The sequence below is a fragment of the Gallinula chloropus genome (assembly GCF_964237585.1).
Source record: "Gallinula chloropus genome assembly, chromosome: 3".
In the NCBI taxonomy this organism is placed as follows: domain Eukaryota; kingdom Metazoa; phylum Chordata; class Aves; order Gruiformes; family Rallidae; genus Gallinula; species Gallinula chloropus.
The window spans coordinates 112,389,153-112,410,371 of record NC_140087.1 but is presented as its reverse complement, the minus strand read 5'-3'; positions in this window follow the sequence as shown (position 1 = coordinate 112,410,371).

Genomic DNA, 21,219 nt, shown 5'->3' with positions numbered 1-21,219 from the left:
GCTGTGCAGCAGGCTGAACCAGGTGACTGTGGTGGTCCTGTTTGTTATGGACATTTACAGAGCAGAGACGCAGGATCTACCAGGAAGAAGCCCTAACCCTGCTGAGTGCTGGTAGCTGTTTCCTAGCAGGGAAGAAGCAGCAGCAGCATTTAGGTGTCTGAAGGTGGGGTTGATGCCAGCAGTCATCCGTCCCCTCCCCACCAGAGCCCCAGGAAAATGCTTTGCTGTTGGGAAGAATGGAATCACAATGTACTTTAGAAGTACTTTGGAACAAAAGATGTTGGAGATAATTGTCACTATTTATAATATTCATTCTCTAGCAGCCTTGAACTACCAACATTGAAGAAGTTTGGTTTCTTTTTCCTTGGAGGTCCTGCGGTTATCTTTCCCTCCCGTTACTGCTCTGCATCCCTAGCTGCATTCTGGAGGCCTTGAGACACCTTTGCAGTCAGGGAAGGATGCCCAAGGCCTCTGTGGTGCAGCATTATCTCCTGTGGGACTCATGGTTGGCCTTCCTTCTCACATGGCCTTCACGTTTCCTGCTTCAGTGTCCTATCCCAGGGGCTCTGCTTTACTGTCGTATCTGTGAATAATTCCAGTTGGAGTAGAGCCACTACAGCTAACATTACACTACATTTAGATCAGGTTTTGCTCTGTTGTCTTCCTTGCACAAGCTCTTCATTGTAATTAAAAATAATGATGACCCTGTGATATTGTTTATTCCCGAGAAGACCCCAGCAGAGCATCCCAGGGTCAGTCAGCAGTTGAACCAGCCTTTGACTGGGATGAGAAGCAAGCAGTGTGGCCACTCACAGAGGACACCAGTGGTGGTGGCAAAGGTGCGCTCGTTGCCAAGGCAGAGTGTGGGACCACTCTGAAGGCCTCAGGACCTGTACAGGAAGAATCAGCGCTCTCCCAGTCAGAAGAGGATGTTTTCTCCAACGTAGGTGAGTGTCAACATTCAACTGGTGCAGAGAGGAAGCTTCGTGCATTACTGCGTCCAGCGAAGTGCAGCCCCACCGACACCTGCCCTGCACTCACACAGTGTTGTCCACCCCTTTGAACCCTGCTAGCTGTCATTTATTTTCCAGCAGCATGAAAAGAGGTGTCTTTATGGCAGGAATTTCTTCTGTGTTGCCACCTCACCACCATGTGCAGGTTGTTTTCTACCCACGGGTGCTTAGTGCAAGGAAAACCTTTCCTTCTGAGGATGGTCACCTGAGGTCGGTCAGGCTTCAGGGTGTATTCGTGCCTTTCAAAGCAGTATGAGGCAAGCCCTGCCTATGTCATTTTGGATATGTGACAGCTGGAAGTAGTCTGTTTGTGTCAGCCCTGCACTGTACCTACACAGTTTGCCCAGCTTCCCAGCTGATTCACCCCTTGTTAGTGTCCCATTAAGCTCATTTAGGGCTACTTCGGGTCTCAGTTGTGCTGTTGGGACATTGTCTGTGTAACATAAGCTGGAAGTGGGAGACATCATTGCTAAAACCTCAGACCTCTGAGGTCCTCAGTTCCCTGCTGGAACTGAAAGCAGCAAAGGGATGAACTGGTGAAGTTATGTCTCGCATTGTATTTCTACTGAGGGTGATACTTTAGGTTCAAGAGCAATGCCAATAGGTAATAAATAGGTGGCAATTGCACCTTAACGTTTTTCTTTACAACTCTCTTCCTGACTTCTTGGTGGGGATGGAGAGTTATGAGTTAAAAGTTAAGGTGATTAATACTGTTTTCTGCTCTAATTTTCAAAAGCCTTTTATTTACACTACTATCTCACTGATTAATGGGGTTTAACGGTTGGAATGATTGGTATATATGGCCATATGATGACTCACCTTCAACAGCAGTATTCCAGTACTCGGGTGATTCAGAAAATGTTCTCAGGTTGTCCTTACACCAGTTGCTTTCTGTGCTAGAGTTATTTTTTTGCAAACTGTAGGGTTGACGGGGGGGGGGGGGGGGGGGGGGGGGGGGGGAGGTTGTTAGCACCATTTTTTACTCTAATTGCTTTCAAAAGGCCAAATTCCGAGCTGATACATGAAAACTTTTGCCAGTTGTGCATGAAGGGGAGGGACATCAGTTCAGATAAGTGAGAAGAGCTGTGTAGGTGTGATGTGCACTCTGAAGGTCTGGGAAGGTATACCTGGCGACTGGGCTGGAACTGCTCTGTCCATAGAAGATAATTTCCCCTTGTTTGATTCTTCTCCAGCAACAGCAGTGGCCACAGGCTTGGGATGGAGAGAACATGGAAGAGCTGTAATGAGACTGGGAGTGTCAGGTAGAAACTGGAGTCTCCAGCTGTGAATGTGACATCACATTTTGGGTTACTGTTTGCTTGCTTTTTAAATGCAGGAACATGGGATATTGCGGAAGTAAAACCCTGTCCTGTGACCTTTGGGACATTCTCAGAGCTGTCCAGGGAGTTAGGTAGGTCAGCCTTCCTTGGACTTTGAATTCTTCTATCGCTTTCTTACATGCTTGGCTTAAAAGCACTCTCATTGCTTACACATGGGTCTTTTCCCTTGGAGCCACATTTCATTAGTCACTCTCCCTTACAGAGCTTGCCCACATCTGCAGTCTACCATGACCAGTGTTTTAAGGAGTGACATCAGAATGCTTTAGGAGTGCTTTCCAAACTTGTGTCACGCCTTGGAATAAAATAAAGAAAATACTGCCTCCCCAGCAAATTCCTTCTCTGTTAGGTTTGCTCACACAGAAGGTTTCTCTTGTGGTCTGATGACCAACAAATGCAGAGAATATCAGACCGAGGGAGGGAGCAAACGCCCAAGTCCTGTTAGATGCTGTGTAGCCAGCAGCTTCCTCTCCAGCACAGCAAGAGATTTTCAGCTTGAGCCCCTCCATGCACAGCTTTGAGAAGGATGGAGCATAACTGTTTCCACATTAAACTTGAGCCTTGTTTCTGGCTTTCTCTTTCCCTCCCTGCGACTGCCAGTCCTGCTCACTGCCTGGCTCTGAATGCTCCTCGCTCATACACACTCCAGAAACTCCGGTTTGTCTGGAGGTCCGACTGGCTGATGAATGCAGTCTGGTCCTGAATATTGTAGAGATGCTAAAGGCAAGCACAGATACATAGAGATAGACCTCTGTGCACAAAACAGCATGTGTACTGTAAGCCAGAATGTTGAAATTCACTTCTAAAGACAGACATGGTAGCCAGTATAATACATGCCATGTTTTATTGCAGAATCACAGAATCACAAGGTTGGAAAAGACCTTTAACATCATTGAGTCCAACCGTTCCTGTCCAATGCTAAACCATATCCCTAAGTACCTCAGCTACCCTGTCTTTAAACACATGCAGGGAAGGTGACAACCCCCTCCCTGGGCAGCCTGTTCCAGGCCCCACCAACTCTTTCAGGGAAAATATTTTTCCTAACATGTAATCTAAACCTGCCCTGGCACAGCTTCATGCCATTTCCCCTTGTCCTATCTCCTGTCACCTGGCTGAAGAGACCATCACCCACCTCTCTACAACCTCCCTTCAGGTAGTTGTAGGTGGTGATAAGGTCTCCCCTCAAGGTCCTCTTCTCCAGGCTAAACATCCCCAGCTCCCTCAGCTGCTCACCAGCCTGGTTGCCCTTCTCTGCACTCGCTCAAGGACCTCAATGTCCTTCTTATGGTGGGGAGCCCAGAACTGCACACAGTACTCAAGGTGTGGCCTCACCAATGCACAGTACAGGGACAATTATCACCTATTTTCCAGCACTGCATCAGTGGATTGAAGCAGCTCCTAATGCACAAGTACTCGACAGGGAGAAATAGTTGTGAACATCTGCATTTATGCAGCAAAAAATCAATCTGATGCAGAGCAGAAGTGCACAAAGAAAGGAGATCTTCAGGTGAAAGGCAGAAATGAAAAATCAGGTGTGGGAAAAAGAATTCTGTTGCGTATGAAAAAAACAAAGAAAACACAAGTCTCTGAGGTACAGGCCTTTGAAAGGGGCCGAGGGGGTTCACTGAAGGAGGCATGTGAATCCTACTGGTTGCTGTACCTGTTGAAAGTAATCATTAGAGGAGCTTTAACTCTTCTTTTTCCTCCAGCAGTTCTCTCTCATCTCTGCTCTTTCTCAAAAAAAAATTACTTTGGTAATTATGGATTTCTGTCGAAATGAGCTTTCTTACCAAAGTCAGCAGGAGGTGGAGCTGGATGCACTGGATGAGGCTTTTGTTCTGCAGGAACGATAGCTCCCTTCTTGCATCCCCAGCAGAGATGTGTCGGAAGTTTCCATCTCTGAATATTGCCAGTGTAGCCACTCCCGAGCGGGTTGGTTTTAATAACTTGTGCATGTCATGTCTTCATCCAGCCTTCATTAATAAATCCACAGTTATGAGCAGCATAGATTAATGTGTGGCTGAAATTACATAAGGTCCAGGCATCGTGACATAGCGACCAGATAAAGGCATGATTAATTGGTTTTAATAATGTGAATACACCTATGTGATTATCCTTTAGGTTTTGGGGTTTGGTTTTTTTTGTTTGGTTGGTTTGTTTTGTTTTGTTTTGTTTTGTTTTTTAAATGTTGCTTTTCCTGTATGCAGATAATATGAAGAGTAAACTATCTGAGGACAGTCCTTCCAGATGCTGTTGGCACGCCAGCTTTGCTTTCCTCCCTGCAGACGACGCATGGCAGGGGCCAGGTATGTCTCTTTACTCATTTGCTATGGAAAGAGGAGGGTACCAATGCTGAGACCCTTTTCAGCCTCAAAAATCAGGGTCTGCTTCCCTCCTGGCACCAGGCTGGCAGAAGTAAGGGAGAAATTCACTGTGGATCTGGTTTTGGGCAGGCGCCCAAAGCTGCTGTGAGCATGGTTAGAGCAGCAGGGTCTCTCTGTGGGACTGCTGAGAAGGGTGAGAACGTGCGATTTATTTATGGGTTTACTTAGAAGGTGACAAAAAAGGGGTACAGTAGGTGCAGTCTTGTTCAGTGTGTACATACTGCTGTGCAAAGTGTAATTAGAGCTCAGAAAGGCAGCAAGACCAGCTGTAGGGAGGCTGGCTGTAGTCTCCCATAGCCTTGTGTCCTCTCTCCAACAGTTGCACATAGCAGTTGCTGGCAGATAATCACAGGAACAGGACAATCCCTCCACGTCCTTCCCCACAGCCAGCAGAGTGTGGGTCAGGGACCCAGAGGCAATGATGTGGACTTTGTGCTTCAAAAAAAAAAAAGAAAAAAAAAAAAGGCTTGTTAGCAATCATCTCAGATTACTGAATTCCAAATTTGCAAAACAAAGTCAAAGTTGGGTTTGGTTTTCATAACTGAAGCATTGGTTCTCCTCCCGGACATCGCTGGGTGGGGAGGGTGGAGCTGAGTGGCCCCTTTCCAGCCAGCCCCCAGCCCAGGCTTGGTGGGGTGGCCAGGGAAGAACCGTGGGGAGGACAAGGCACTGCTAGAGCATGGGGTACCTGGTATCTTTGCCAAAACTTGAAGTTTCCTTTGCAATACCCAGAACCCAGATGCAGGATCCAACTCCAGCAGACTGTGACAAGCAGAAATTCAGGCTTTTTATGACTGATAGTTGGGGGCTTTTTTAACTTTTAAAATGTGCTTGAAAAGCCATTTAAAAATGTGCTTGGGTCCTGAGAGGCTGGAATAATTTGGCATGAACAGTGTGGATATTAGATGGCATTTTCTCTTGACCTTTTGGTCAGGATTGAGTGAAGTATCTATTTATACCCATGTTGTCGGGAGGCTTTACCCTGCTCTTGCAGAAATGATGTCTGATGAGCTGAGCAGACCCCTTCTTGCTCAACCTGCTCCGATCACCTTAACTACAGAAGAACCCAGGGTGGTTGAATCCATCGAGAAGAAAAGACCACGGTTGTCTTGCTTCTCTGCCCAGCAGTAACTGAGACTCTGCAACAGATGCATCAGCTTGGCAATCAGAGGATTTTATAAATAGCATAATTTGCTTTAAAACAAAACAAAGCAAAACAAATCCAACCCAGCCCCAAACATTCCCCTTTCTTGGTACTGCGTTTGTTTACCCTCACGTTGCTGCTGTTGCGCACCCGACCCCTGGTAACTTCTGAGCCCGGACTCGCCCGTGAGGGAAGGAGGGATGCAACGTGGGGAGCTCTTCAGCAGCGTTTCCTCGCATTGCTTTTAGCACATGTCACACTTGGCACACTCTGGACTTGATCTGCAGTTGCAAAGCCAGGCAGAGTTCCACTTTTTTTTCGGTGCAACGTTTAAGAGCAGAACAGATAGGAGCAAGGGCAGCAGCTTGCCCTTGGAAGCCTCGGAGCAGATGCGCTTTGATTGAAAGCAGAAATGGAAGGATTTCTGCTTGCCTTACAGCTTGCTCCTTAGCAGTAAGGGGTTTTTTTTTCCTTTGAATCATCAGCCTTGATATTGATGCAGAGGGGAGTGTCGCAAACATCTATTCCCTGAATTTAGATGAGGTCATGGTTGGCATTAAGGTCTGTGCCGTGGGCAAAATGAGCTCTTTGACAGTTAAACAAGGCCTGTTAGCTCTTGCAGGCCTGTGAACTTAAAAAAAAAAGATGTCATTTATAACCTGAATATGAGCTGGGGTCATTTTATCAAATCCAGATCAGTACATTTAATGAGTCGCTTTGTTCTGCCATGGGCTGGCGCAGAAGAGGCTGGATGATGGACTCCTGCCCCTGCTCCTGCCCCCGCCTTGGCTGGCTCCCCACAAGGCACTGGGTTATCTTTTTGTGAAGTACCAGAAACAATAACAGCCTAACTCACAAAAGGTTTGAGGCTTCAGTGTTGTTGCAACTGAAAGCATATATAGGTAAAGGGAGTTAGCAGCTGGGGAGCTGAGCAGTCACTGTGATGTGGGAGTGTTTAGAAGACCAATAAATCAGGCTGGTTTCAAAACATCACACTGCTCGGTTAACATCCATTAATGATACTTGTTGCTCATGGTTAACTCTTAATCACTTGCACATCTGGAATGCTGTGCCTGTTTCTGGGGTCCCTGGTACAAGATGGGCATGGACATACTGGAGTGGGCACAGAAGAGTCCATCTGTGTGTGCAAACACCTGATGGGATGGTTGGCTTTGTGAGCAGACAGGAGACAACGGGTATGAAGTGAAGTACAGGAGGTTTCATGTATATGTATAAAAAAGCTTTTTTTTTTCTTTTGTGGTAGGGCTGGTCAGGCAACACAACAGGTTGCCCAGAGAGATTGCAGAGTCTCCATGCTTGGAGATACTCAAACCTCACATGGCTACATCCTTGAATGACCTGCTGTGAGCAGCAGGGTGAGACCTGACAGTTTCTAGAGGCCCCTTCCCTCAGTGATCCTGTAATCCTCATTCTGTTATCAGTCACTGTCTCTGCATATTCAGAGTTAGTCCTTAGCAATCTAAGCCTTTGTTAGTGGGGTATTCAGTGTTTTGGAGCTGAAGCCACATGGTTAGCATGGATGGATATAGTCTCTTTTGAGGGAAGGGGACTCTGAAGTGGGCAACACCTTTCATCCTCATTTTTCCAGGCTCGTTGGTACTGTTTGCATGCTTTTCAGCCTTGCCATAAAGAGAAAATCACTGGTGCCTCTGGCATAGTTCTTTTAAATTTGGGGGCCAAGAGCAGCTCTGGTTTCACCAGGCACCTTTCTTTCTTGTCTGCAGCATTGTCCTGGATCTGCCAGCCATCTCCTGCCTGCTCCACCTCCTGTGCTCTACCTTGATGGCCCAATACTGCCTTTGTGCACCTATACCACAGGGCTGCCACTGCCCCTTTGGTGACATTTATGTACTTAGGCTTAGCTGTGTCACAAAACACACAGCCCTGAGACATAAGGCTTTGGAAAGAGTACTTCTGAGATGAGGCAGAGTCACCACTGCCTGGCTGAGCTTCATGCTGCTCTGCACGATGAGGGCGAAGCATGAATTCAGGAATTTAGCCATTAAAACTTTTTTCATGCCTAAATATGAGTACATAAACATACTGTTTAAGAGATCAGAAGTTAAATAAGTGAAAACTTCTTCTCACTACAAGAAGGACATCAAGGTCCTCGAGCAAGTCCGAAGAAGGAAAACCAGGCTGGTGAAAGGGCTGGAGGGCAAATGATATGAGGAGTGGCTGAGGGAGCTGGGGATGTTTAGCCTGGAGAAGAGGAGGCTGAGGGGAGACCTTATCACTGCCTACAGTTAACTGAAAGGAGGGTATAGAGAGGTGGGAGATGGTCTCTTCAGCCAAGTGACAGGAGATAGGACAAGGGAAAATGGAACAAGGCTGTGCCAGGGCAGGTTCAGATTAGATGTTAGGAAAAAATTTTTCCCCGAAAGAGCTGGTGGGGCCTGGAACAGGCTGCCCAGGGAGGGGGTTGAGCCACCATCCCTGGATGCGTTTAAAAAAGGGTAGCTGAGGTACTTAGGGATATGGTTTAACATTGGACAGGAGCGTTTGGACTTGATGAGTTTAAAGGTCTTTTCCAACCTTGTGATTCTGTGAAACTGTGAAAATGATAATCGTGGCTTGCAGCATGGAAGTTAAGGTCCATATGTTGACCTTAAATCACAGTTTGTTCTGCTGCCAGGCAGCTCAGAAGGGGCTGTCACTCCTGAAAGTACACAGTCGTGCTGTGTACTTTCCTGATAGCCAGCACTTGCCTCCTCTCTAGCAGCAGCAGCAGGGGTTTGCCTGTATTTTTCGCTGCCACGGCACGCTTGTGGTATTTCAGCGCAGAGGCGGAGCGGACAGGCGTGGGCTGCAGCACCGGGACTTGCTGCATCCTCACCACGATGTACCTTCTGGCATAGCCATGGGCTGGAGACTGCAAGCTGGTATTGTCTACAACCACAGCAGCTGAATCCTCCAGAATTTGTGAGCCAGACCCTCGTGCACTCGAACCTGGGAGAAGCAGCAGAAGCTTTTCAGTGGTGGTCCCCCAAGCTACAGCTTGCACAAGCTGTTCTTGAGTCATCTAAGTTACTCATGTATATTGTGCATCTCTCCAGGCTCAGTGCATTCATTTGCCTACAATACTTAGACTGGAATTTTGGGGGGGTATGCATTAGAAAATACTTGTTCTGGACCCTTTTGAAGAGGGAAATAAATACTGTCTATGCACAGGGCATGGATTTTAAACTGAGAAACTTGAGCAATGTTTATTATCATGTTTATAACATTTGGCAGCAAACTGGACAGAGCAACATTTTGGAAACAGTTTTTTTTTATCGTCCCCAGCATGCTTTTGGTTTTGGCTTTTCTTCAACTAGAAGTTTTTCCATCCTGCCTGGATTTTTTTTTCTTTTAAATTTGTTTTTATTTTAAGAGACTCGATCAGCCAAGAGTTATTATTATATGCTGTGTTTTGAAAGTCTTTCTCCCTGTTAGGATAAGAACTAAGACTGTTACACTCAAAGCATTAAAACATAATCAAGTAGCCCTTTCAACATCTTATGCTGATGTATCTGCTTCTTTGCACCTCATTCAGTCTGGGTAAAGAGATTCGCCTGGTCTGTTTTGTCTTCTTGCCTGAAGAACATTTATTTGCCAGCGCTTTGTGGAAAGGCAGCTGAGGGCTCGTGGCCAGGTTTTCAAAGGTACCAGATGCTGGCAGATACAGAAACCTAAAAGATTTTTAAAGGTTTTCTGCCTAGCCCCCATGAAATGATCAGAACCGATGCAGGGTACATGTTATTTATTTCAGGCATATTTGGAGTTGCGTGTTAGGGAGCTCTGGAAATCACTGCCGTGCGGGTGCCTTTCTGGGTTACATTCCATAAAGAAAATGCAAAAGGAAGATGAACTCAAGAATGCACCTGGGACTATTTTCTTATAGGAAAGAAGAACCAATGAGAGTGCTAACAAATGCACAAGTCCTTTGCTAGTGTTACTCCTCCACACAAGTGACTGGCCTGAGGACTGTGTGGCAGCGAGGGGAAGAGCCTGCCATCTCTGCTGGTGTTCCTGGATGTGTTCTTAAACAGGTTTAAGATGCATGGGCATACTTGGACACCCAGACAACAAGCAGGAAAATGACAGAAACTCTGGAGCATTTTGGTTACTAGTGTGAGCCTGGAAAGTAGTATGGATTTAATCATAATTCATTCATATACCTGTCCTAATAGATGATCCTTCAGCACTTGACCTAGACTCTGACTGGAAGGCTCCCACAGAAGAGTGGGGAAACTGGACAGGACATGAGGAGCATCAGAACGAAAAGGAGAAGGTGAGGCAATGGTATTGATGACAAAGGGAGACCTGCTTCAGTGGTGTCTGTCTCAGCCAGACTGTGGTGTCCAGTCTGGCCCTAGAGCCAGACTCCTCTGTTTGTGGGGGCTTTCTCATGCTGAAAGATGCTTGGTGTGGTCATCCTTCTGACCTGTGTTAGATATCTGGAGCTGGGGGACATGAGCAGGACATGTAAGATGGGTTGGGGGAGTTAGCAGGTTCTGGGAGTTCATCATCCAGATGGCATCACTGTCCTGAACAGCAAACATGGGGTGATTGCCACCCTGGATGAATGAAGTCTTCCTACTGCTGCTGACTTTCTGAGTACCTGGGGCTTAAAAGAGCTGTCAAGTTCACAGCTGACACCAGCCTTTGCACATCCCAGGTGGCTGGGACATACTTATTTGGGAAAGTTGGCTGGTAGTGGGTGGAGGAGCAGCAGCAGCACCAGGCTTGCTGTTTGAACACTTTCTAGAAGCCTGGGGAAATGTCCCCTTTTAGCAGCAGTGGGACAAGCGTGCTGAGCTCTTGCAAGCGGCTGTCTCGAGCCAAGGTGCATACCTTACCTTTACCCTTCCTCATATGCTGCCAGCACACACTCCTGGAGGCAATCAGTTTTCATGACACCCCCCTACCCCATGAATCAGCTGTCCCAGGCCTCTGCTTATAAAATCTCTGATGCTTTCAGGATTTGCCTAAAGGCAAAGCAGACATTAATTTCTGCCTTTCTGGATTCGAAAGCAAAACGCAGCGGAAGAAGAAGAAAACTGAAGTGAAGGAAGCAAGGGGTGAGGCTGGACTGAGGCCTGTGAGTATTTTGTATTCCCAGAGTAGCATCTGGTTTTCCAAGAGTGGGGGGCGTGGTGTCTTCTCCATTAGGATGATGAGGAGCCCCACCTAAGCAGGGGCTTTTCTTCCTCTCCATCATGTGGCTTACTCTTTTCTTTTCTCCCTGTCTGCCTATAAAAGAAAGGCCAGCACAGCAACCAGTGGGTTTTTGCAAAATGGTATTCCCCTGCTTGTTTACAAACCAGTTTGATTTTGCAATGCAGAGAGGATACGGCGTTCATCATGGAGGAAAAAGTACTTTCCAAGGGAAATGCTCGCTAAGTTTAGTGTGTTACTAGGCTGTGGTTTACCTATGGCAGAAGGTCACCTGGAGATATTAACAGCAATGAAAAGGTGGTTCCTGAAAACCAGTGAAGATAAAGCGAGACCAGTGTTATACCAGTGAAAGCTTATTGAGAGAAAAATGTCTCAGAGTACAACAAAGAAAGGCTGTGGAAATGTCAGCTCATTTGGGATGGGAGGTACAAAGGAACAGATTGTGGACTGAGTTTTGGACCAGTCCTTAGCTGTGATGTCCTTGTTGCACAATGAAATGAGAAATGAGGGGGGACCCCCACAAAATGTCCCAATTGTTTTCCATTCACTTGTCATGGAGTATCTTGCTCTGGACTACTACAGCTGTGTAGTAATCATTTGTCTTCCTGTCCTACCCACTGTAAACTCACCTGATCCTTGACAATTTTGCTTCCTGAATTCCCATTTTAAGAGAAAAGCTTTTAACTAAACCACTGACCACAAACCACATGGTCATTAGGACACCCCAGGCCACTCTCTGTCTTGCACATCCAATTAGTCGCTTTAGCTTTGTATGTACCTTAATGAATAATCTCAGTAGTGCTGATCAGATTCCTCAGGTCAGCATTGTTTCTTCTGGCACATTTATGGTGGGCCAGAAGGAGTTTGTGCTGCACATCAGCCCCAAAATGCCGGTGTCTGCTGCTGTGCAAGCTCATCCTTCGGAGATGGAGATAAACAAATGGAAATTAATTAGGAAGCCAGGTATAGAAAGTTGCTCATCACACTGCCTGTGCTGCCTGCAGTATTTCTGTGGACTGTGGTCATTTAGCAGTCACTGGGCACATCTCAGTCTTCAGTCTCACTGTACAATTACAGTAGTTTCACCTCAATGTATCTTGCTGTTCTTCTATTCATGGGGGGAGGGGAATAAGGGGAAAGGTGGTAACAAAAGACAATTGTAATATTTTAATCCCTCTTAAAACAAATAAACAGGAGGTAGGTAGATGACAGGCCAGATATTCTAACCATTTTAGAACTAATTTCCTCCTGCAGTTTCTTTCAATACCCTAATTCCCTCCAATGACATGTTCTCTCATATTTTGTACTTGCATGTGCTTCGTTTAACTCATATGCTTAGTGAAGCATATTGTTTCAATTAAGCCCCAGCAAGGTTTGGAAACAAGAATGGAAGAAGGCCCAAGGGAATTGATATCTACAAAACACAGCAGTGATGTAGTCTGTGGTTCCTTCAGAAAATCCCTGGACGTTGCTAATAATTCACCCAGTAACAGTAAGTGATTGGGTTTGCATATCTGATAACTTTTGGGTTCAGAATAATGTGCAATCTAAGAAGTGTTCACAAATGCATTTTTAAGTGAATGCTTCTCCTCTAGCTGTATGTGATAATTCTTAGAGAGGCTCTGGGTTTTGGTTTGGTTTTGTTGCTTTGGGTTTTTTTTCCCCTGTGACAATTACCTGTTCTTGTTCCTTAGGCTAATGAGCAAAACTGCTATTGCATTTACAGAGTCACAGAAGGGTGGGGGTTGGAAGGGACCTTAGGATCACCCAGCACAAGCTGCACAGGGTTGTGTCCAGGCAAGTTTTGAATCTCTCCAGAGAAGGAGACTCTACAACCTCTCTGGGCAGCCTGTCCCAGTGCTCTTCTCACTCTCAAAGTAAAGAAGTTTTCACTCATGTTGAGATGGACCTTCCTGTGTTCCAATCTGTGCTTGTTACAACTTGTCCCGTGACTGGGCACCACTGAAAAGAGTCTGGCCCCATCCTCTTGACATCCACCCTTTAGATATTTGTAAGTGCTGCTTAGATCCCCTCTCAGTCTTTTCCAGACTAAACAGCCCCAGCTCTCTCAGCCATTCCTCATACAAGAGTCCCTTCATCATCTCTGTAGACCTCTTCTGGACTCTCTCCGGTAGTTCCCTGTCTGTCTTGAGCTGTGGAGCCCAGAACCATACACAGTACTGCAGATGTGGCCTTACCAGGACAGAGTAGATGGGGAGGACAACCTCCCTTGGCCTGCTGGCCACACTCTTCTCAATGCACCCCAGGACACCACTGGCCTTCTTTACCAAAAGGGCACATTGCTGACTCATGGAGAACTTGTCATCCACCAGAATTCCCAGGTCCTTCTCAGCAGAGCTTTTACCTAGCAGGTCAGCCCCTGTTCTGGTACCTGGGGTTATTCATCACTAGTCGCAGGACCCTACACTTGCCCTTGTGGAATTTCATTTGGTTCCTCCAACTCTCCAGCCTGTCCAGGTCTCACTGAATGGCAGTGTGGCCTTTTGATGGATCAGCCACTCCTCCCAGTCTTGTATCATCAGGGAACTTGCTAAGGATACGCTCAGTCCCCTTGTCAGGTCACTGATGAGTATGTTGAACAAGACTGGATTGAGCACTGACCCCTGGAGCACACCACTGGCTACAGACCTCCAACTAGACTCTGCACCACTTACCACAACCCTCTGGGCCCTAATTTAGTGGGAGTAATTTTTGCACAGCACTTTTAAATGTGAACCAGAAGCAAATGTGTGAGTCAGAGCCCACTAAAAACATTCAGACCCCTCCCCATGACTTTGGGTTATTACCTCTCTAAGTCGGTGACCCTTGTAAAACATATCTAAAAACCCCAAAACACCCTTTTTGGAGCAAAATGCCAACAGCTCCCATGGACATGATTGCGGAATGAAGGTTTGTGCACCATCCCTTGTTGTTTGTATGGCAGGTGTACCTGGAAAAAAGGAGAGGAGGAAGAGGAAGAAAATGAAGAAAGAGACTTGAGGGAGCTGTGCAGCTGCCGGAGTGACAACCCAACAGGGCAGGCGTGCCGTGCTGATGAACTTGCAAGGATTCTGCTTTCTGCAATGCCGTGCTGGGCCTGAAGTAAAGAGAGGTTCTAGCAGCCCTCTCAGCGAGAGGAAGAGGAGAAGCAGCACAGAGGGCCAGAGTGTGAGTGTGTGAGAACAGAGAACGAGCACGCTGCGCACAGGAGGTGGCGGTGAAGCAGAGTGGCTCTTCATTAGTAACTGCTGCCCTTGAGTAAAAGCTGTTGAGTGGGGTTTGAGTGGTTGCATCGAGTCCTTTCAGTTTGTCACTGTCGTGTCTTTTGTCCACTTGTAATGTTATATGCCAGTGTAGCAATGGTCGGGCTGTACCTGACTGTGATTGTACCTCGGTCCCATGGTGGATCCACCAGCCTGTCCAGTCTCCTCTGGCATTTTTGCAGAGGTGCTCATCCACAGGCTAGTAATGTACAGAAGAAAGCTCTGTGACAAGGGGAGGACAACATGGATCATTCTAAAACCTCCTAAATCTTTTAAATCCCTGTCGTCAGCCAGTCAGATTTCTGCCTCATACCTTGAGGTATTTTTACTTTTCACCCCACATCAGGCTAGCTTGCTTGACAAGGGGAAATTTCTAAAGGGGGTTTTAAACATCTTTGGAAAGATGGTCTAAACCGTTTTTTATTCTCCTCAGATTTCATGGTGGGCTGTTTGAAGTCTGTATGTCCAAAGCATGTTGCATTTGTACTTACATTAGACTGAAGTAACTTTTTGTAATTTTTTCTTAATCTGAGATATGGAAGTTTTTTATCAATTTGTTACTTAAATATTCAATGTAAAGTAAAAGGGTGAACTAATTTTTTTTTTTTAATGTCAGTTTAGTATTTATTGAAAAGTGTGTGTTTCTTGTTGTCAGGAGGCTTATAGTATGAAGGAAGGAATGTGTTACAATTGAATACATAAGTTTACACACAGTGCCGAGCTGACACCGCTAAGAGCTGAAGCCCTTTATCCCTTGAGGAGCTGCAGCTCTGACGGTAGCTGTGAGGGGTTTGTTAGGTGGTCCTGAAACTGGGCTTCCACCTGATCCACCTGGGAAGTGCTGCCCCGAACACTGATACAGTGATTGTCACATCTCCACCTGCATTCCACTCCATGCCTTTGGAGATTGTGTGGGAAGGTTCCCTCACTGATGCATGCTAAACATACGCACGTTCACAGGCACTGGGCTGATGCTGTGAAACTGATTTCAGGGAGAACACTGAATAACCAGGGATGTTAATGGCTTTATGTCGCTACAGCCGCTTGCATCACTGCGCTAGACCTCTCTGCTTCTGCCATCACAGCCACCCAGTCCCCAGTGCTGCCCTGTCTGAGCTTTACCTGCAGCTCAGCACTTTTACCTGACAGCCTTCATCTCTTGCATAGCTGTCAAAGCAGCAGTGTCCTTTAGTGGAGCACTTAACTGCAGTGCTGTATTTGTGCTTGAACTTTAGCTACTCAGCATTAAAGGGCAGATCTCCTGTGCTGTGATTTTTGTGGTAGCTAGCTGTACAGTGTGCCCTGAAATTTAGCACAGCAGGATTGTTTCAGACAGACAGGTGAGGGGTCATCTTAACTGATGCCACACAGGAGCCCACAGTCCAGAATCTGTACATCTGGGTGATTGTTTCTCAGTGGAGGGGAAGCATAGGCAGTGTAGGAATGGACTGAATAGACCAAAGAGCTTTTATCTAGAAAGTAGCTGCTTCAGAGCAGATGCATAATGAGAAAATGCATGGCCTCACTGGAGAAACAAGTACAGCAAGTTCAAGGATTTGGAAGATGCGTTAATGAGTATATGGGCAATGAGTAAAGTTCTGCTATCTCTGAAGCCAATGGAAAACATTCATTGACCTCATTGGGGCCAGGATGTTGCCCAAGGTCTTTGTTTAGCATTGAAGATAATCTCCATCATCAAAAAAAAAAGAATGGAGATAGAGAAGCTCAAAAGATTGGTAGACTTTGGTTGACTCTGCTGCTTTTTTCCTCTATATCTGCTTGCAAACTTTTTGATGTCTGTGTACTTATGGTTTATTTCAACATGTTATGGTATTTTTAAATGTTCATTGTTTTTCCAATAAAAAGTCAACATTTTTGCCTGAAGCCTAGCACTCATGAGCAGTTTTATTTAATTAGTTTGTATGTGTGTAAGACCACATGGTTTTGGCTAAAACCATTTCATTCTGAAGCTCATTCAAGGTTCTGTAAGTGTGTTTTTAAGATATTTCCTTCATTTGAACCCTTTTATGTTTAGGAAATCCTCATTACATTCTTCTGTTGTTGGGATAAAAGACCAATCAAGACTTGTAACGTGACAAGTTGACTGTGGTGCTGATGACAAGCAGCAGCAAATAACCCAATTTTTCTGTCAAATTCATCAGTACCACTCTTACTGACATCAGCAGTATCGGGAGAGCTGTATTTTTCTTCTGGGTCCACTTTTTCACAGATGGGAAGTCATCACTCTAACATTGCTCTGAGTAGTTAGGAAGGTACGCTGGGTACCATTTGGTTGATGTGGCTGTGGTCGTGCTGGGAGCCTTTCTGTGCTGCATCCCACCAGTGCTGCTGCTACAGAGGCTCCCAGGGATAGGAACATGTGCCAAGGAGCTGGTTCCTCAGTTGAAAAAAACAACAAAACCAAAACACAACGTGTTCAGCAACTGCTGTTAACTTTGATTCTTTCACTTCCTAGTCATCAGAGGCTGAAAAACCATCCCTCAGGTTTACAAATGGTCTTTGCAGATGGGCAGTGCCTTTGAAAAGTAGATCTTTGAGCTCCTTATGAAATTCCCCTTCCTTCCATCACTGCATGTTCAGGCTAGTCCCTGGTTTCTATTCTTTTCAGATGTCTTCCCTTGTCATTCTGTGACAGTTAACTGTTCTGTGTATAGCATCAGTGACGCTCATTCTCATAGCCCCCGATCTTTACTAGCTGGAGACAAATGCAAGACCTCAGACAGGACAGTCAACGTTCTCCAGCAAGTTGTAGCATTACTTGTGTTACAGCTGAATGTTTTTATCCTCTGCATAACTTATCCGTTAGAAGGGTAAATCTAAAGTGGCCTCTCTTTGGTCATCCATCAAGCCAGTGTAGTCTAATTGCCAGTTCATGGGCCAGATCCAGCTGGCTCCCTGCCTTTTCCCCAGGCAATTTATTAGTTGCTTGAGTGGCACATGCCTCAGCCACAGCCAAAAGCTCTTCCTGCCCCTGCAGATGGCCCAGCGGATAGAAGTCAAGCATCTGGTGCAGCGTGGTGTGGGAGGTAGGATGCAGTGTGGCTGAAAAAACATCTATGATCTGGTTAGAAGCACGTAATTTATTGGTATAGCAGCAGCTGCAAATGATGAAATATGCTGCTTAAGTTTCAACTTTCTCCTAAACTCAGTCTGCTTTATTTTTATAATGATGCTATTTCTTGTAGGAAGCCTTTTGAAGGTGGAAGACTGGCTACATCCCTAATAATGGGGCCATATCCATAAGCGATGGGTCCGTAAGACGCTATCTCAGGCATTAAGATGTGGTTGATGCTGTAATTGATGAACTCCTGACCTAGAAAGCTGTGTTTACTCACAGGCAGACTGCACTATGCAGATGCAGAGTCTGAAGCTTTGCTTCACACTCAAACCGTGGTGTAATGCTGTCAGGGTTAAGTAGGGCAACTGCAGAGAGGAATGTGGCCTGCTGTTCCATAATTATCTGTAATTGATCATTGTAATAATTATAATTATCAAGGATCCACCCAATCGGAATTGGCACAGTTGATGTGTCTCCCTGAGCCAAATATCAGGTAGACATGCTAATTGCTTGGCAGAAAAGAAGGTATTTACTGTGCCAACAGCACAGCCCTGCTCTGTAACACTGACAGTTTTCTAAGGATAGCTGGCTCCTTGGGGGAAGAGAGGGGTTTTAAGTCACAAGCTACAAAGATCACATTTAGGGAATCTTGTCCTCCTTCTGTGATCATGCTGAACCAGACTCAAGGGGCTTTTCAAGGCTAACTGAACTTTCCAGGATGTGGCATCACTGACATCAGCTCTGCAGATGTTCTCATCTGCAACAAAGGCGTCCTCCTGTACTGAAAGGCCACTGTGATGTGCTGTCTCAGAAACAAACTCCTGGTGCCTTCTTGGGAAAGAGCCGCTGTAACAACAACTGACCCTCATACCATCCCATCAGGAGACTACTGGGAACTTGCTAAACTTTACTTTGTTTGCCTTTAATTTATGTATCCACGCACTATTTTCCCTTGGTGATTGTTTCAAGTGCTGTAAGTTATGGAGACATGTGATAAATGATTTTACCAAGCACTTCTGGCAGCACCAGCTGCCAGCCACTGTGCTCCTCCTGGAAATTTTTGCTGACGTCCCAAACTGCAAACCCATTCAAAGAGCCAATGGGTAAAGAAATTACAATCACCAGAAGGTAACTGTGCGTCCTTCCCTGAGCAGGTAGCGTTCAGTTCTCAGGCTCCTCCTGTTCACCCTGCCAAGATTCATGGAGAGGCAAGTCCAGGCTGAGGGCTGGAAGGGGAAGACTGCCAGTAGGTACAGACATTTCTTCTTTCCAGCACTCGCTTCAGTCACATGAAAGTAAGGAGATATCTGAAGTTGCAAATATCATTTTAGGTGGAGGAAAGTGCCACATGTCAATTTTAGGTATTTTTACAGCTCCTCAGCTGTAGGAAGGTTGATATAACTGAGCCACAGCTCCTTTAGTTTAGCAGATTTTGATTCTGGAAATGAAGACAGGATTTTTTCTTCAGTGTCTGATATTCAGAAAACCTGAGCAGACAGCAAGTAACCCAGAAACACTGTCTTGTACTAATAAAAGTTGTACGTCATGCTGTCATATTTTAGCTGCTTTGCTAACCCTGACTTTCTGATCCATCTGCTGCAAGTTAAAAGGTTTGGAACGAAGCTAAACTGACTCTTGCTGGTAAAAGATAATTCATATTGTTAACAGCAACCGGCTAGAACAAAAAGTACAGAAGCTTGAAACATTGCATTAGGAATCCCAAAGTGATGTTGATTAACGCAGAAAACAAAAGTAAAATCCAATAACCACAAAACACATTGTGATACCTTCTTATTATTTGCTTAATCTTTTTTTACAAGAAACCACTGAACCTCTGGACTAGCTTGTTTTTCTCTAGCAGAATCCATCTTGGAGAAAAAGGCTGGTAAAATTCATTAATGCTGACTTCAGGGTGTCTAGGATTTCATTGTGTGAGTCACCAACAGGAAAGTCTCCCTTGTGACTAGTTTATTTTAGGTTTTTTCCCCTCATTGATATGTTAATGTTGTGCTTTTACTCCACTACATTCTTACCTTCCTTAAAGAAGCAAAAAGCCAACCCATGCTCTCAGCCCAGATAATTTTTCACATCTTCTGCACCAGCTGTATCGATTTTTCTGAATTCTACTGTAGAGATCCATTGTTATATACTGCAGTATCTGTGTGAGGACATTAGTTTCTCTAGGATGTTGAAAAGCCTTGCTTTTTGCTTTGAATTTTGAAATGGTTGTTCTGTATGGAAAATAACTACTTCTGAGAAGTAGATCTTTCCTCCTTTTTTTTTGGTGTGTAGACATTACCAGGCACACACATACAGTAACACTATAAAAAACCCCACCCAAACCAGAAATGGCTTCTTATTGCCCTCACAGTGATGTGCCTTCCATTTAGGATGGAAGAGCTCCAACATGTCCTGTCCTGCACTTTTTTTTTCCCTGGCAAAGAAGACAGGAAACTTGCTTGATGTTCCTATCACTTTCACTAGTCTTTGTAGTGAGGCTGTGAAAAGCCAAAATCAAAACTCAACAGCCTTGGTGACTATTAAGCAGAGATTCTTTATTGCAGGGCTGGGCAGCACAGGGGATCGCTCCTCCAAATGTGTGTGCCATAAAGAGTCAGTTGCACAGCTTTTATACAAGACACATCATATGCACTTTCATAAAATGAATATTCATAGGGTTCCCAAGGAATGGTTAATTTTTCCGTTATGTCTGCTCATTATCACCCACCCACCTACCCCACCCCATCTCTTGGTGGGCTTCAAAGACTTTTGATGGCCATTTACTTCATGGGCTTTTGGTGAGCTTCAGCTTTTTGTCTTGCTAACAAAGCCACGGAGCTGATTCTGCAGACCCTCCTGTTCTTTCTCCTTCTTCCTCTTTATCTCGCTCCCTTCTCAGAGAGAAGTTGTTTCTCCTGAGGTTTCACAATGCACACAACGTGCTAACACTGTAGGCCTTTAGGCAGAACTTTGCACATCCTTTACATAGTCAGTTGCTGATCAGCTAATATTTATCATGTTCTCCACTTCAGTAGTGAATCTCACTGTGCCTCAGTTTCCCTGACCCCAAGGAGAGCAGTATTTTCAATATAAAGCAATAGGAACTCTGCCCATGGAGATTATAGGGCACTACCAGCTCATAGTATAGAATCACAGACTGGTTTGGGTGGGAAGGGACCTCAAAGCCCATCTAGTTCCAACCCTCAGCCATGGGGAGGGATACCTCCACTAGCCCAGGGTGCCCAAAGCCCCATCCAGCCTGGCCTTGAACACTGCCAGGGATCCAGGGGCAGCCACAGCTTCTCTGAGCACCCTGTGCCAGGGCCTCATTGCCCTCACAGGGAAGAATTTCTTCCTAAAGTCTAACCTAAATCTGCCCTCTTACAGCTTAATCCCATTATCCCTGGTCCTATCCCTCCATGCCCTTGTAAACGGTCCCTCTCCAGCTTTACTGTCGGCCCCTTTAGGTACTGGAAGGCTGCAGTAAATCTGTAGGTTTTCTCTCTCACACAGAGCAAATGCTGAAGCAGAACAGCACCTCATCTTTCATAAGCAGCCTGGCAGTGGTTCAGTGCATGCAGAGAAATGGTGATGACAGTGTAGAGTCTAAACCAAGGTCTTTTAACCAAGGATAGACTGAAGAATAGCACAAAAGGGACAGACTGGAATTACAACACTCATCATAAAACACTCTTAGTGCTGTATTGTTTTGATGTCTTGTAGGTGTTGAACTTAATGTTTTGAAGAAGCTGAGAGAGAATGCAACCTGGCCTCTTGTTTACATGATCCTACCCTGTTCTTCTGTCACGTGTTTTTTA